This window comes from Apteryx mantelli, chromosome 14 (assembly GCF_036417845.1).
Source record: "Apteryx mantelli isolate bAptMan1 chromosome 14, bAptMan1.hap1, whole genome shotgun sequence".
Lineage (NCBI taxonomy): Eukaryota > Metazoa > Chordata > Aves > Apterygiformes > Apterygidae > Apteryx > Apteryx mantelli.
In genome coordinates this window covers 24,159,423-24,174,697 of record NC_089991.1, presented here as the reverse complement: position 1 = coordinate 24,174,697, position 15,275 = coordinate 24,159,423, and positions in this window count along the sequence as shown.

Below are 15,275 nucleotides of genomic sequence, written 5' to 3'. Positions count from 1 at the left end.
CTCCTAGAGCGCTCTGTGCCTTCGGCGCCTGGCAAAGCACTGCGTGCCCTCGCCGCCTCCTAGAGCGCTGCGTGCCTTCGGCGCCTGGCAAAGCGCTGAGTGCCTTGGGCGCCTGGCAAAGCACTGCGTGCCCTCGCCGCCTCGCAAAGCGCTGCGTCCTTGGGCGCCTGGCAAAGCACTGTGTGCCCTCGCCGCCTCCTAGAGCGCTGCGTGCCTTCGGCGCCTGGCAAAGCGCTGCGTGCCTTGGGCGCCTGGCAAAGCACTGCGTGCCCTCGCCGCCTCGCAAAGCGCTGCGTCCTTGGGCGCCTGGCAAAGCACTGCGTGCCCTCGCCGCCTCCTAGAGCGCTGCGTGCCTTCGGCGCCTGGCAAAGCGCTGCGTGCCTTCGCCGCCTCGCCGCCTAGCAAGGCGCCCTAGCCCGTCCATCACGATCAGATCGCTGCGTGCCTTCGCTGCCTCGGTGCTTAGCAAAGCGCCACGTGCCTTCGGCGCCTACAAAAGCGCCGTGTGCCTCCGGCGCTACTACGGCGTTTGCTAAGCGGCGAGGCGGCGAAGGGACGCAGCGGTGTGTGAGGCGGCGAAGGCAAGCAGCGCTTTGCTGGGCGGCGAGGCGGCGAAGGGCCGAAGCGATTGGGGAGGCGGTGAAGGGAGACGGCGCTTTGTTGGGCGGCGAGGGCGGAAGGGACGCAGCGCTTTCTTAGGCGGCGAGGCACCGAAGGCACGCGCTGCTTTGCTAGGCGCCGAAGGAACACGGCGCTTTGCTAGGCGGCGACGGCACGCGCAGCTTTGCTAGGCGGCGAGGGCGAGAAGGCACGCGGCGCTTTCTCAGGCGGCGAGGCGCCGAAGGCACGCACTGCTTTGCCAGGCGCCGAAGGCACGCACTGCTTTGCTAGGCTGCGATGCGGCGAGGCGCCCAACGCAGGCACTTCTTTGCTAGGCGCCCAAGGAACACGGCGCTTTGCTTGACGGCGACGGCACGCGCAGCTTTGCTAGGCGCCCAAGGCAGACGACGCTTTGCTAGGCAGCGAGGCGGCGAACGCACAAAGCCATTTGCTCGGCGGTCATTCGCTGCCTCGCACAAGAGCTAACCACTGTGCATGTTGGCTGTCTCACAAACAAGCAGCCTGCTGCGTCTCTTCGCTGCCTCGCCAGCTAGCAAAGTGCTGCCTCGCTTCGCCTCCAGGCGAAAAAGCCATCCGCCATGCCACTGCGCCACCTGGTGCACAAGCCAAGTGCTGCATCTCTTCGCTGCCTCGCACAATGAGCAACCACTGTGCATGGTGGCTGTCTCACAAACAAGGAGACTGCTGAATCTCTTCGCTGCCTCGCCAACAAGCAGAGCGCTGCGTGTATTCGCTGACTGGCAGAAAGCAAAGCACGGCGCCTGTTCGCTGCCTGGCCAACAAGCAAAGCGCTCCATCTCTTCGCTGCCTCGCAAACGAAGGAAGCGCTGCGTGCCTTCGGCGCCTAGCAAAGCAGCGCGTGCCTTCGCCGCCTCGCCGCCTAAGAAAGCGCCGTGTGCCTTCGGCGCCTCCCCAATCGCTTCGTGCCTTCGCCGCCTAGCAAAGCGCCTAGCAAAGCGTCCTCAGCCTTCGCTGCCTAGCAAAGCTCCACGTCCGCTCGCCGCCTAGCAAAGCACTGTGTGCCCTCGCCGCCTCCTAGAGCGCTCTGTGCCTTCGGCGCCTGGCAAAGCACTGCGTGCCCTCGCCGCCTCCTAGAGCGCTGCGTGCCTTCGGCGCCTGGCAAAGCGCTGAGTGCCTTGGGCGCCTGGCAAAGCACTGCGTGCCCTCGCCGCCTCGCAAAGCGCTGCGTCCTTGGGCGCCTGGCAAAGCACTGCGTGCCCTCGCCGCCTCCTAGAGCGCTGCGTGCCTTCGGCGCCTGGCAAAGCGCTGCGTGCCTTGGGCGCCTGGCAAAGCACTGCGTGCCCTCGCCGCCTCGCAAAGCGCTGCGTCCTTGGGCGCCTGGCAAAGCACTGCGTGCCCTCGCCGCCTCCTAGAGCGCTGCGTGCCTTCGGCGCCTGGCAAAGCGCTGCGTGCCTTCGCCGCCTCGCCGCCTAGCAAGGCGCCCTAGCCCGTCCATCACGATCAGATCGCTGCGTGCCTTCGCTGCCTCGGTGCTTAGCAAAGCGCCACGTGCCTTCGGCGCCTACAAAAGCGCCGTGTGCCTCCGGCGCTACTACGGCGTTTGCTAAGCGGCGAGGCGGCGAAGGGACGCAGCGGTGTGTGAGGCGGCGAAGGCAAGCAGCGCTTTGCTGGGCGGCGAGGCGGCGAAGGGCCGAAGCGATTGGGGAGGCGGTGAAGGGAGACGGCGCTTTGTTGGGCGGCGAGGGCGGAAGGGACGCAGCGCTTTCTTAGGCGGCGAGGCACCGAAGGCACGCGCTGCTTTGCTAGGCGCCGAAGGAACACGGCGCTTTGCTAGGCGGCGACGGCACGCGGAGCTTTGCTAGGCGGCGAGGGCGAGAAGGCACGCGGCGCTTTCTCAGGCGGCGAGGCGCCGAAGGCACGCACTGCTTTGCCAGGCGCCGAAGGCACGCACTGCTTTGCTAGGCTGCGATGCGGCGAGGCGCCCAACGCAGGCACTTCTTTGCTAGGCGCCCAAGGAACACGGCGCTTTGCTTGACGGCGACGGCACGCGCAGCTTTGCTAGGCGCCCAAGGCACTCACTGCTTTGCTAGGCAGCGAGGCGGCCAACGCACAAAGCCATTTGCTCGGCGGTCATTCGCTGCCTCGCACAAGAGCTAACCACTGTGCATGTTGGCTGTCTCACAAACAAGCAGCCTGCTGCGTCTCTTCGCTGCCTCGCCAACAAGCAGAGCGCTGCGTGTATTCGCTGAGTGGCAGAAAGCAAAGCACGGCGCCTGTTCGCTGCCTGGCCAACAAGCAAAGCGCTCCATCTCTTCGCTGCCTCGCAAACGAAGGAAGCGCTGCGTGCCTTCGGCGCCTAGCAAAGCAGCGCGTGCCTTCGCCGCCTCGCCGCCTAAGAAAGCGCCGTGTGCCTTCGGCGCCTCCCCAATCGCTTCGTGCCTTCGCCGCCTAGCAAAGCGCCTAGCAAAGCGTCCTCAGCCTTCGCTGCCTAGCAAAGCTCCACGTCCGCTCGCCGCCTAGCAAAGCACTGTGTGCCCTCGCCGCCTCCTAGAGCGCTGCGTGCCTTCGGCGCCTGCCAAAGCACTGCGTGCCCTCGCCGCCTCCTAGAGCGCTGCGTGCCTTCGGCGCCTGGCAAAGCGCTGCGTGCCTTCGGCGCCTGGCAAAGCACTGCGTGCCCTCGCCGCCTCTCACAGCGCTGCGTCCCTGGGCGCCTGGCAAAGCGCTGCGTGCCTTCGCCGCCTCGCAAGGCGCCCTAGCCCGTCCACCACGATCAGATCGCTGCGTGCCTTCGCTGCCTCGGTGCTTAGCAAAGCGCCACGTGCCTTCGGCGCCTACAAAAGCGCCGTGTGCCTCCGGCGCTACTACGGCGTTTGCTAAGCGGCGAGGCGGCGAAGGGACGCAGCGGTGTGTGAGGCGGCGAAGGCAAGCAGCGCTTTGCTGGGCGGCGAGGCGGCGAAGGGCCGAAGCGATTGGGGAGGCGGTGAAGGGAGACGGCGCTTTGTTGGGCGGCGAGGGCGGAAGGGACGCAGCGCTTTCTTAGGCGGCGAGGCACCGAAGGCACGCACTGCTTTGCCAGGCGCCGAAGGCACGCACTGCTTTGCTAGGCTGCGATGCGGCGAGGCGCCCAACGCAGGCACTTCTTTGCTAGGCGCCCAAGGAACACGGCGCTTTGCTTGACGGCGACGGCACGCGCAGCTTTGCTAGGCGCCCAAGGCAGACGACGCTTTGCTAGGCAGCGAGGCGGCGAACGCACAAAGCCATTTGCTCGGCGGTCATTCGCTGCCTCGCACAAGAGCTAACCACTGTGCATGTTGGCTGTCTCACAAACAAGCAGCCTGCTGCGTCTCTTCGCTGCCTCGCCAGCTAGCAAAGTGCTGCCTCGCTTCGCCTCCAGGCGAAAAAGCCATCCGCGATGCAACTGCGCCACCTGGTGCACAAGCAAAGTGCTGCATCTCTTCGCTGCCTCGCAGAAGGAGCAACCACTGTGCATGGTGGCTGTCTCACAAACAAGGAGACTGCTGAATCTCTTCGCTGCCTCGCCAACAAGCAGAACGCTGCGTGTATTGGCTGAGTGGCAGAAAGCAAAGCACGGCGCCTGTTCGCTGCCTGGCCAACAAGCAAAGCGCTCCATCTCTTCGCTGCCTCGCAAAGGAAGGAAGCGCTGCGTGCCTTCGGCGCCTAGCAAAGCAGCGCGTGCCTTCGCCGCCTCGCCGCCTAAGAAAGCGCCGTGTGCCTTCGGCGCCTCCCCAATCGCTTCGTGCCTTCGCCGCCTAGCAAAGCGCCTAGCAAAGCGTCCTCAGCCTTCGCTGCCTAGCAAAGCTCCACGTCCGCTCGCCGCCTAGCAAAGCACTGTGTGCCCTCGCCGCCTCCTAGAGCGCTGCGTGCCTTCGGCGCCTGGCAAAGCACTGCGTGCCCTCGCCGCCTCCTAGAGCGCTGCGTGCCTTCGGCGCCTGGCAAAGCGCTGCGTGCCTTCGCCGCCTCGCCGCCTAGCAAGGCGCCCTAGCCCGTCCATCACGATCAGATCGCTGCGTGCCTTCGCTGCCTCGGTGCTTAGCAAAGCGCCACGTGCCTTCGGCGCCTACAAAAGCGCCGTGTGCCTCCGGCGCTACTACGGCGTTTGCTAAGCGGCGAGGCGGCGAAGGGACGCAGCGGTGTGTGAGGCGGCGAAGGCAAGCAGCGCTTTGCTGGGCGGCGAGGCGGCGAAGGGCCGAAGCGATTGGGGAGGCGGTGAAGGGAGACGGCGCTTTGTTGGGCGGCGAGGGCGGAAGGGACGCAGCGCTTTCTTAGGCGGCGAGGCACCGAAGGCACGCGCTGCTTTGCTAGGCGCCGAAGGAACACGGCGCTTTGCTAGGCGGCGACGGCACGCGCAGCTTTGCTAGGCGGCGAGGGCGAGAAGGCACGCGGCGCTTTCTCAGGCGGCGAGGCGCCGAAGGCACGCACTGCTTTGCCAGGCGCCGAAGGCACGCACTGCTTTGCTAGGCTGCGATGCGGCGAGGCGCCCAACGCAGGCACTTCTTTGCTAGGCGCCCAAGGAACACGGCGCTTTGCTTGACGGCGACGGCACGCGCAGCTTTGCTAGGCGCCCAAGGCAGACGACGCTTTGCTAGGCAGCGAGGCGGCCAACGCACAAAGCCATTTGCTCGGCGGTCATTCGCTGCCTCGCACAAGAGCTAACCACTGTGCATGTTGGCTGTCTCACAAACAAGCAGCCTGCTGCGTCTCTTCGCTGCCTCGCCAGCTAGCAAAGTGCTGCCTCGCTTCGCCTCCAGGCGAAAAAGCCATCCGCGATGCAACTGCGCCACCTGGTGCACAAGCAAAGTGCTGCATCTCTTCGCTGCCTCGCAGAAGGAGCAACCACTGTGCATGGTGGCTGTCTCACAAACAAGGAGACTGCTGAATCTCTTCGCTGCCTCGCCAACAAGCAGAACGCTGCGTGTATTCGCTGAGTGGCAGAAAGCAAAGCACGGCGCCTGTTCGCTGCCTGGCCAACAAGCAAAGCGCTCCATCTCTTCGCTGCCTCGCAAACGAAGGAAGCGCTGCGTGCCTTCGGCGCCTAGCAAAGCAGCGCGTGCCTTCGCCGCCTCGCCGCCTAAGAAAGCGCCGTGTGCCTTCGGCGCCTCCCCAATCGCTTCGTGCCTTCGCCGCCTAGCAAAGCGCCTAGCAAAGCGTCCTCAGCCTTCGCTGCCTAGCAAAGCTCCACGTCCGCTCGCCGCCTAGCAAAGCACTGTGTGCCCTCGCCGCCTCCTAGAGCGCTGCGTGCCTTCGGCGCCTGCCAAAGCACTGCGTGCCCTCGCCGCCTCCTAGAGCGCTGCGTGCCTTCGGCGCCTGGCAAAGCACTGCGTGCCCTCGCCGCCTCCTAGAGCGCTGCGTGCCTTCGGCGCCTGGCAAAGCACTGCGTGCCCTCGCCGCCTAGCAAGGCGCTGCGTCCTTGGGCGCCTGCCAAAGCACTGTGTGCCCTCGCCGCCTCCTAGAGCGCTGCGTGCCTTCGGCGCCTGGCAAAGCGCTGCGTGCCTTCGCCGCCTGGCAAAGCACTGCGTGCCCTCGCCGCCTCGCACAGCGCTGCGTCCTTGGGCGCCTGGCAAAGCGCTGCGTGCCTTCGCCGCCTAGCAAGGCGCCCTAGCCCGTCCACCACGATCAGATCGCTGCGTGCCTTCGCTGCCTCGGTGCTTAGCAAAGCGCCACGTGCCTTCGGCGCCTACAAAAGCGCCGTGTGCCTCCGGCGCTACTACGGCGTTTGCTAAGCGGCGAGGCGGCGAAGGGACGCAGCGGTGTGTGAGGCGGCGAAGGCAAGCAGCGCTTTGCTGGGCGGCGAGGCGGCGAAGGGCCGAAGCGATTGGGGAGGCGGTGAAGGGAGACGGCGCTTTGTTGGGCGGCGAGGGCGGAAGGGACGCAGCGCTTTCTTAGGCGGCGAGGCACCGAAGGCACGCGCTGCTTTGCTAGGCGCCGAAGGAACACGGCGCTTTGCTAGGCGGCGACGGCACGCGCAGCTTTGCTAGGCGGCGAGGGCGAGAAGGCACGCGGCGCTTTCTCAGGCGGCGAGGCGCCGAAGGCACGCACTGCTTTGCCAGGCGCCGAAGGCACGCACTGCTTTGCTAGGCTGCGATGCGGCGAGGCGCCCAACGCAGGCACTTCTTTGCTAGGCGCCCAAGGAACACGGCGCTTTGCTTGACGGCGACGGCACGCGCAGCTTTGCTAGGCGCCCAAGGCAGACGACGCTTTGCTAGGCAGCGAGGCGGCCAACGCACAAAGCCATTTGCTCGGCGGTCATTCGCTGCCTCGCACAAGAGCTAACCACTGTGCATGTTGGCTGTCTCACAAACAAGCAGCCTGCTGCGTCTCTTCGCTGCCTCGCCAACAAGCAGAGCGCTGCGTGTATTCGCTGAGTGGCAGAAAGCAAAGCACGGCGCCTGTTCGCTGCCTGGCCAACAAGCAAAGCGCTCCATCTCTTCGCTGCCTCGCAAACGAAGGAAGCGCTGCGTGCCTTCGGCGCCTAGCAAAGCAGCGCGTGCCTTCGCCGCCTCGCCGCCTAAGAAAGCGCCGTGTGCCTTCGGCGCCTCCCCAATCGCTTCGTGCCTTCGCCGCCTAGCAAAGCGCCTAGCAAAGCGTCCTCAGCCTTCGCTGCCTAGCAAAGCTCCACGTCCGCTCGCCGCCTAGCAAAGCACTGTGTGCCCTCGCCGCCTCCTAGAGCGCTGCGTGCCTTCGGCGCCTGGCAAAGCACTGCGTGCCCTCGCCGCCTCCTAGAGCGCTGCGTGCCTTCGGCGCCTGGCAAAGCGCTGCGTGCCTTCGCCGCCTCGCCGCCTAGCAAGGCGCCCTAGCCCGTCCATCACGATCAGATCGCTGCGTGCCTTCGCTGCCTCGGTGCTTAGCAAAGCGCCACGTGCCTTCGGCGCCTACAAAAGCGCCGTGTGCCTCCGGCGCTACTACGGCGTTTGCTAAGCGGCGAGGCGGCGAAGGGACGCAGCGGTGTGTGAGGCGGCGAAGGCAAGCAGCGCTTTGCTGGGCGGCGAGGCGGCGAAGGGCCGAAGCGATTGGGGAGGCGGTGAAGGGAGACGGCGCTTTGTTGGGCGGCGAGGGCGGAAGGGACGCAGCGCTTTCTTAGGCGGCGAGGCACCGAAGGCACGCGCTGCTTTGCTAGGCGCCGAAGGAACACGGCGCTTTGCTAGGCGGCGACGGCACGCGCAGCTTTGCTAGGCGGCGAGGGCGAGAAGGCACGCGGCGCTTTCTCAGGCGGCGAGGCGCCGAAGGCACGCACTGCTTTGCCAGGCGCCGAAGGCACGCACTGCTTTGCTAGGCTGCGATGCGGCGAGGCGCCCAACGCAGGCACTTCTTTGCTAGGCGCCCAAGGAACACGGCGCTTTGCTTGACGGCGACGGCACGCGCAGCTTTGCTAGGCGCCCAAGGCAGACGACGCTTTGCTAGGCAGCGAGGCGGCCAACGCACAAAGCCATTTGCTCGGCGGTCATTCGCTGCCTCGCACAAGAGCTAACCACTGTGCATGTTGGCTGTCTCACAAACAAGCAGCCTGCTGCGTCTCTTCGCTGCCTCGCCAGCTAGCAAAGTGCTGCCTCGCTTCGCCTCCAGGCGAAAAAGCCATCCGCGATGCAACTGCGCCACCTGGTGCACAAGCAAAGTGCTGCATCTCTTCGCTGCCTCGCAGAAGGAGCAACCACTGTGCATGGTGGCTGTCTCACAAACAAGGAGACTGCTGATTCTCTTCGCTGCCTCGCCAACAAGCAGAACGCTGCGTGTATTCGCTGAGTGGCAGAAAGCAAAGCACGGCGCCTGTTCGCTGCCTGGCCAACAAGCAAAGCGCTCCATCTCTTCGCTGCCTCGCAAACGAAGGAAGCGCTGCGTGCCTTCGGCGCCTAGCAAAGCAGCGCGTGCCTTCGCCGCCTCGCCGCCTAAGAAAGCGCCGTGTGCCTTCGGCGCCTCCCCAATCGCTTCGTGCCTTCGCCGCCTAGCAAAGCGCCTAGCAAAGCGTCCTCAGCCTTCGCTGCCTAGCAAAGCTCCACGTCCGCTCGCCGCCTAGCAAAGCACTGTGTGCCCTCGCCGCCTCCTAGAGCGCTGCGTGCCTTCGGCGCCTGGCAAAGCACTGCGTGCCCTCGCCGCCTCGCACAGCGCTGCGTGCCTTCGGCGCCTGGCAAAGCGCTGCGTGCCTTCGCCGCCTAGCAAGGCGCCCTAGCCCGTCCATCACGATCAGATCGCTGCGTGCCTTCGCTGCCTCGGTGCTTAGCAAAGCGCCACGTGCCTTCGGCGCCTACAAAAGCGCCGTGTGCCTCCGGCGCTACTACGGCGTTTGCTAAGCGGCGAGGCGGCGAAGGGACGCAGCGGTGTGTGAGGCGGCGAAGGCAAGCAGCGCTTTGCTGGGCGGCGAGGCGGCGAAGGGCCGAAGCGATTGGGGAGGCGGTGAAGGGAGACGGCGCTTTGTTGGGCGGCGAGGGCGGAAGGGACGCAGCGCTTTCTTAGGCGGCGAGGCACCGAAGGCACGCGCTGCTTTGCTAGGCGCCGAAGGAACACGGCGCTTTGCTAGGCGGCGACGGCACGCGCAGCTTTGCTAGGCGGCGAGGGCGAGAAGGCACGCGGCGCTTTCTCAGGCGGCGAGGCGCCGAAGGCACGCACTGCTTTGCCAGGCGCCGAAGGCACGCACTGCTTTGCTAGGCTGCGATGCGGCGAGGCGCCCAACGCAGGCACTTCTTTGCTAGGCGCCCAAGGAACACGGCGCTTTGCTTGACGGCGACGGCACGCGCAGCTTTGCTAGGCGCCCAAGGCACTCACTGCTTTGCTAGGCAGCGAGGCGGCCAACGCACAAAGCCATTTGCTCGGCGGTCATTCGCTGCCTCGCACAAGAGCTAACCACTGTGCATGTTGGCTGTCTCACAAACAAGCAGCCTGCTGCGTCTCTTCGCTGCCTCGCCAACAAGCAGAGCGCTGCGTGTATTCGCTGAGTGGCAGAAAGCAAAGCACGGCGCCTGTTCGCTGCCTGGCCAACAAGCAAAGCGCTCCATCTCTTCGCTGCCTCGCAAACGAAGGAAGCGCTGCGTGCCTTCGGCGCCTAGCAAAGCAGCGCGTGCCTTCGCCGCCTCGCCGCCTAAGAAAGCGCCGTGTGCCTTCGGCGCCTCCCCAATCGCTTCGTGCCTTCGCCGCCTAGCAAAGCGCCTAGCAAAGCGTCCTCAGCCTTCGCTGCCTAGCAAAGCTCCACGTCCGCTCGCCGCCTAGCAAAGCACTGTGTGCCCTCGCCGCCTCCTAGAGCGCTGCGTGCCTTCGGCGCCTGGCAAAGCACTGCGTGCCCTCGCCGCCTCCTAGAGCGCTGCGTGCCTTCGGCGCCTGGCAAAGCGCTGCGTGCCTTCGCCGCCTCGCCGCCTAGCAAGGCGCCCTAGCCCGTCCATCACGATCAGATCGCTGCGTGCCTTCGCTGCCTCGGTGCTTAGCAAAGCGCCACGTGCCTTCGGCGCCTACAAAAGCGCCGTGTGCCTCCGGCGCTACTACGGCGTTTGCTAAGCGGCGAGGCGGCGAAGGGACGCAGCGGTGTGTGAGGCGGCGAAGGCAAGCAGCGCTTTGCTGGGCGGCGAGGCGGCGAAGGGCCGAAGCGATTGGGGAGGCGGTGAAGGGAGACGGCGCTTTGTTGGGCGGCGAGGGCGGAAGGGACGCAGCGCTTTCTTAGGCGGCGAGGCACCGAAGGCACGCGCTGCTTTGCTAGGCGCCGAAGGAACACGGCGCTTTGCTAGGCGGCGACGGCACGCGCAGCTTTGCTAGGCGGCGAGGGCGAGAAGGCACGCGGCGCTTTCTCAGGCGGCGAGGCGCCGAAGGCACGCACTGCTTTGCCAGGCGCCGAAGGCACGCACTGCTTTGCTAGGCTGCGATGCGGCGAGGCGCCCAACGCAGGCACTTCTTTGCTAGGCGCCCAAGGAACACGGCGCTTTGCTTGACGGCGACGGCACGCGCAGCTTTGCTAGGCGCCCAAGGCAGACGACGCTTTGCTAGGCAGCGAGGCGGCCAACGCACAAAGCCATTTGCTCGGCGGTCATTCGCTGCCTCGCACAAGAGCTAACCACTGTGCATGTTGGCTGTCTCACAAACAAGCAGCCTGCTGCGTCTCTTCGCTGCCTCGCCAGCTAGCAAAGTGCTGCCTCGCTTCGCCTCCAGGCGAAAAAGCCATCCGCGATGCAACTGCGCCACCTGGTGCACAAGCAAAGTGCTGCATCTCTTCGCTGCCTCGCAGAAGGAGCAACCACTGTGCATGGTGGCTGTCTCACAAACAAGGAGACTGCTGATTCTCTTCGCTGCCTCGCCAACAAGCAGAACGCTGCGTGTATTCGCTGAGTGGCAGAAAGCAAAGCACGGCGCCTGTTCGCTGCCTGGCCAACAAGCAAAGCGCTCCATCTCTTCGCTGCCTCGCAAACGAAGGAAGCGCTGCGTGCCTTCGGCGCCTAGCAAAGCAGCGCGTGCCTTCGCCGCCTCGCCGCCTAAGAAAGCGCCGTGTGCCTTCGGCGCCTCCCCAATCGCTTCGTGCCTTCGCCGCCTAGCAAAGCGCCTAGCAAAGCGTCCTCAGCCTTCGCTGCCTAGCAAAGCTCCACGTCCGCTCGCCGCCTAGCAAAGCACTGTGTGCCCTCGCCGCCTCCTAGAGCGCTGCGTGCCTTCGGCGCCTGGCAAAGCACTGCGTGCCCTCGCCGCCTCGCACAGCGCTGCGTGCCTTCGGCGCCTGGCAAAGCGCTGCGTGCCTTCGCCGCCTAGCAAGGCGCCCTAGCCCGTCCATCACGATCAGATCGCTGCGTGCCTTCGCTGCCTCGGTGCTTAGCAAAGCGCCACGTGCCTTCGGCGCCTACAAAAGCGCCGTGTGCCTCCGGCGCTACTACGGCGTTTGCTAAGCGGCGAGGCGGCGAAGGGACGCAGCGGTGTGTGAGGCGGCGAAGGCAAGCAGCGCTTTGCTGGGCGGCGAGGCGGCGAAGGGCCGAAGCGATTGGGGAGGCGGTGAAGGGAGACGGCGCTTTGTTGGGCGGCGAGGGCGGAAGGGACGCAGCGCTTTCTTAGGCGGCGAGGCACCGAAGGCACGCGCTGCTTTGCTAGGCGCCGAAGGAACACGGCGCTTTGCTAGGCGGCGACGGCACGCGCAGCTTTGCTAGGCGGCGAGGGCGAGAAGGCACGCGGCGCTTTCTCAGGCGGCGAGGCGCCGAAGGCACGCACTGCTTTGCCAGGCGCCGAAGGCACGCACTGCTTTGCTAGGCTGCGATGCGGCGAGGCGCCCAACGCAGGCACTTCTTTGCTAGGCGCCCAAGGAACACGGCGCTTTGCTTGACGGCGACGGCACGCGCAGCTTTGCTAGGCGCCCAAGGCACTCACTGCTTTGCTAGGCAGCGAGGCGGCCAACGCACAAAGCCATTTGCTCGGCGGTCATTCGCTGCCTCGCACAAGAGCTAACCACTGTGCATGTTGGCTGTCTCACAAACAAGCAGCCTGCTGCGTCTCTTCGCTGCCTCGCCAACAAGCAGAGCGCTGCGTGTATTCGCTGAGTGGCAGAAAGCAAAGCACGGCGCCTGTTCGCTGCCTGGCCAACAAGCAAAGCGCTCCATCTCTTCGCTGCCTCGCAAACGAAGGAAGCGCTGCGTGCCTTCGGCGCCTAGCAAAGCAGCGCGTGCCTTCGCCGCCTCGCCGCCTAAGAAAGCGCCGTGTGCCTTCGGCGCCTCCCCAATCGCTTCGTGCCTTCGCCGCCTAGCAAAGCGCCTAGCAAAGCGTCCTCAGCCTTCGCTGCCTAGCAAAGCTCCACGTCCGCTCGCCGCCTAGCAAAGCACTGTGTGCCCTCGCCGCCTCCTAGAGCGCTGCGTGCCTTCGGCGCCTGGCAAAGCACTGCGTGCCCTCGCCGCCTCCTAGAGCGCTGCGTGCCTTCGGCGCCTGGCAAAGCGCTGCGTGCCTTCGCCGCCTCGCCGCCTAGCAAGGCGCCCTAGCCCGTCCATCACGATCAGATCGCTGCGTGCCTTCGCTGCCTCGGTGCTTAGCAAAGCGCCACGTGCCTTCGGCGCCTACAAAAGCGCCGTGTGCCTCCGGCGCTACTACGGCGTTTGCTAAGCGGCGAGGCGGCGAAGGGACGCAGCGGTGTGTGAGGCGGCGAAGGCAAGCAGCGCTTTGCTGGGCGGCGAGGCGGCGAAGGGCCGAAGCGATTGGGGAGGCGGTGAAGGGAGACGGCGCTTTGTTGGGCGGCGAGGGCGGAAGGGACGCAGCGCTTTCTTAGGCGGCGAGGCACCGAAGGCACGCGCTGCTTTGCTAGGCGCCGAAGGAACACGGCGCTTTGCTAGGCGGCGACGGCACGCGCAGCTTTGCTAGGCGGCGAGGGCGAGAAGGCACGCGGCGCTTTCTCAGGCGGCGAGGCGCCGAAGGCACGCACTGCTTTGCCAGGCGCCGAAGGCACGCACTGCTTTGCTAGGCTGCGATGCGGCGAGGCGCCCAACGCAGGCACTTCTTTGCTAGGCGCCCAAGGAACACGGCGCTTTGCTTGACGGCGACGGCACGCGCAGCTTTGCTAGGCGCCCAAGGCAGACGACGCTTTGCTAGGCAGCGAGGCGGCGAACGCACAAAGCCATTTGCTCGGCGGTCATTCGCTGCCTCGCACAAGAGCTAACCACTGTGCATGTTGGCTGTCTCACAAACAAGCAGCCTGCTGCGTCTCTTCGCTGCCTCGCCAGCTAGCAAAGTGCTGCCTCGCTTCGCCTCCAGGCGAAAAAGCCATCCGCGATGCAACTGCGCCACCTGGTGCACAAGCAAAGTGCTGCATCTCTTCGCTGCCTCGCAGAAGGAGCAACCACTGTGCATGGTGGCTGTCTCACAAACAAGGAGACTGCTGATTCTCTTCGCTGCCTCGCCAACAAGCAGAACGCTGCGTGTATTCGCTGAGTGGCAGAAAGCAAAGCACGGCGCCTGTTCGCTGCCTGGCCAACAAGCAAAGCGCTCCATCTCTTCGCTGCCTCGCAAACGAAGGAAGCGCTGCGTGCCTTCGGCGCCTAGCAAAGCAGCGCGTGCCTTCGCCGCCTCGCCGCCTAAGAAAGCGCCGTGTGCCTTCGGCGCCTCCCCAATCGCTTCGTGCCTTCGCCGCCTAGCAAAGCGCCTAGCAAAGCGTCCTCAGCCTTCGCTGCCTAGCAAAGCTCCACGTCCGCTCGCCGCCTAGCAAAGCACTGTGTGCCCTCGCCGCCTCCTAGAGCGCTGCGTGCCTTCGGCGCCTGGCAAAGCGCTGAGTGCCTTGGGCGCCTGGCAAAGCACTGCGTGCCCTCGCCGCCTCGCAAAGCGCTGCGTCCTTGGGCGCCTGGCAAAGCACTGCGTGCCCTCGCCGCCTAGCAAGGCGCTGCGTCCTTGGGCGCCTGCCAAAGCACTGTGTGCCCTCGCCGCCTCCTAGAGCGCTGCGTGCCTTCGGCGCCTGGCAAAGCGCTGCGTGCCTTCGCCGCCTGGCAAAGCACTGCGTGCCCTCGCCGCCTCGCACAGCGCTGCGTCCTTGGGCGCCTGGCAAAGCGCTGCGTGCCTTCGCCGCCTCGCCGCCTAGCAAGGCGCCCTAGCCCGTCCACCACGATCAGATCGCTGCGTGCCTTCGCTGCCTCGGTGCTTAGCAAAGCGCCACGTGCCTTCGGCGCCTACAAAAGCGCCGTGTGCCTCCGGCGCTACTACGGCGTTTGCTAAGCGGCGAGGCGGCGAAGGGACGCAGCGGTGTGTGAGGCGGCGAAGGCAAGCAGCGCTTTGCTGGGCGGCGAGGCGGCGAAGGGCCGAAGCGATTGGGGAGGCGGTGAAGGGAGACGGCGCTTTGTTGGGCGGCGAGGGCGGAAGGGACGCAGCGCTTTCTTAGGCGGCGAGGCACCGAAGGCACGCGCTGCTTTGCTAGGCGCCGAAGGAACACGGCGCTTTGCTAGGCGGCGACGGCACGCGCAGCTTTGCTAGGCGGCGAGGGCGAGAAGGCACGCGGCGCTTTCTCAGGCGGCGAGGCGCCGAAGGCACGCACTGCTTTGCCAGGCGCCGAAGGCACGCACTGCTTTGCTAGGCTGCGATGCGGCGAGGCGCCCAACGCAGGCACTTCTTTGCTAGGCGCCCAAGGAACACGGCGCTTTGCTTGACGGCGACGGCACGCGCAGCTTTGCTAGGCGCCCAAGGCAGACGACGCTTTGCTAGGCAGCGAGGCGGCCAACGCACAAAGCCATTTGCTCGGCGGTCATTCGCTGCCTCGCACAATAGCTAACCACTGTGCATGTTGGCTGTCTCACAAACAAGCAGCCTGCTGCGTCTCTTCGCTGCCTCGCCAACTAACAAAGTGCTGCCTCGCTTCGCTGCCTCGCAAACGAAGGTAGCGCTGCGTGCCTTCGGCGCCTAGCAAAGCAGCGCGTGCCTTCGCCGCCTCGCCGCCTAAGAAAGCGCCGTGTGCCTTCGGCGCCTCCCCAATCGCTTCGTGCCTTCGCCGCCTAGCAAAGCGCCTAGCAAAGCGTCCTCAGCCTTCGCTGCCTAGCAAAGCTCCACGTCCGCTCGCCGCCTAGCAAAGCACTGTGTGCCCTCGCCGCCTCCTAGAGCGCTGCGTGCCTTCGGCGCCTGGCAAAGCACTGCGTGCCCTCGCCGCCTCCTAGAGCGCTGCGTGCCTTCGGCGCCTGGCAAAGCGCTGCGTGCCTTCGCCGCCTCGCCGCCTAGCAAGGCGCCCTAGCCCGTCCACCACGATCAGATCGCTGCGTGCCTTC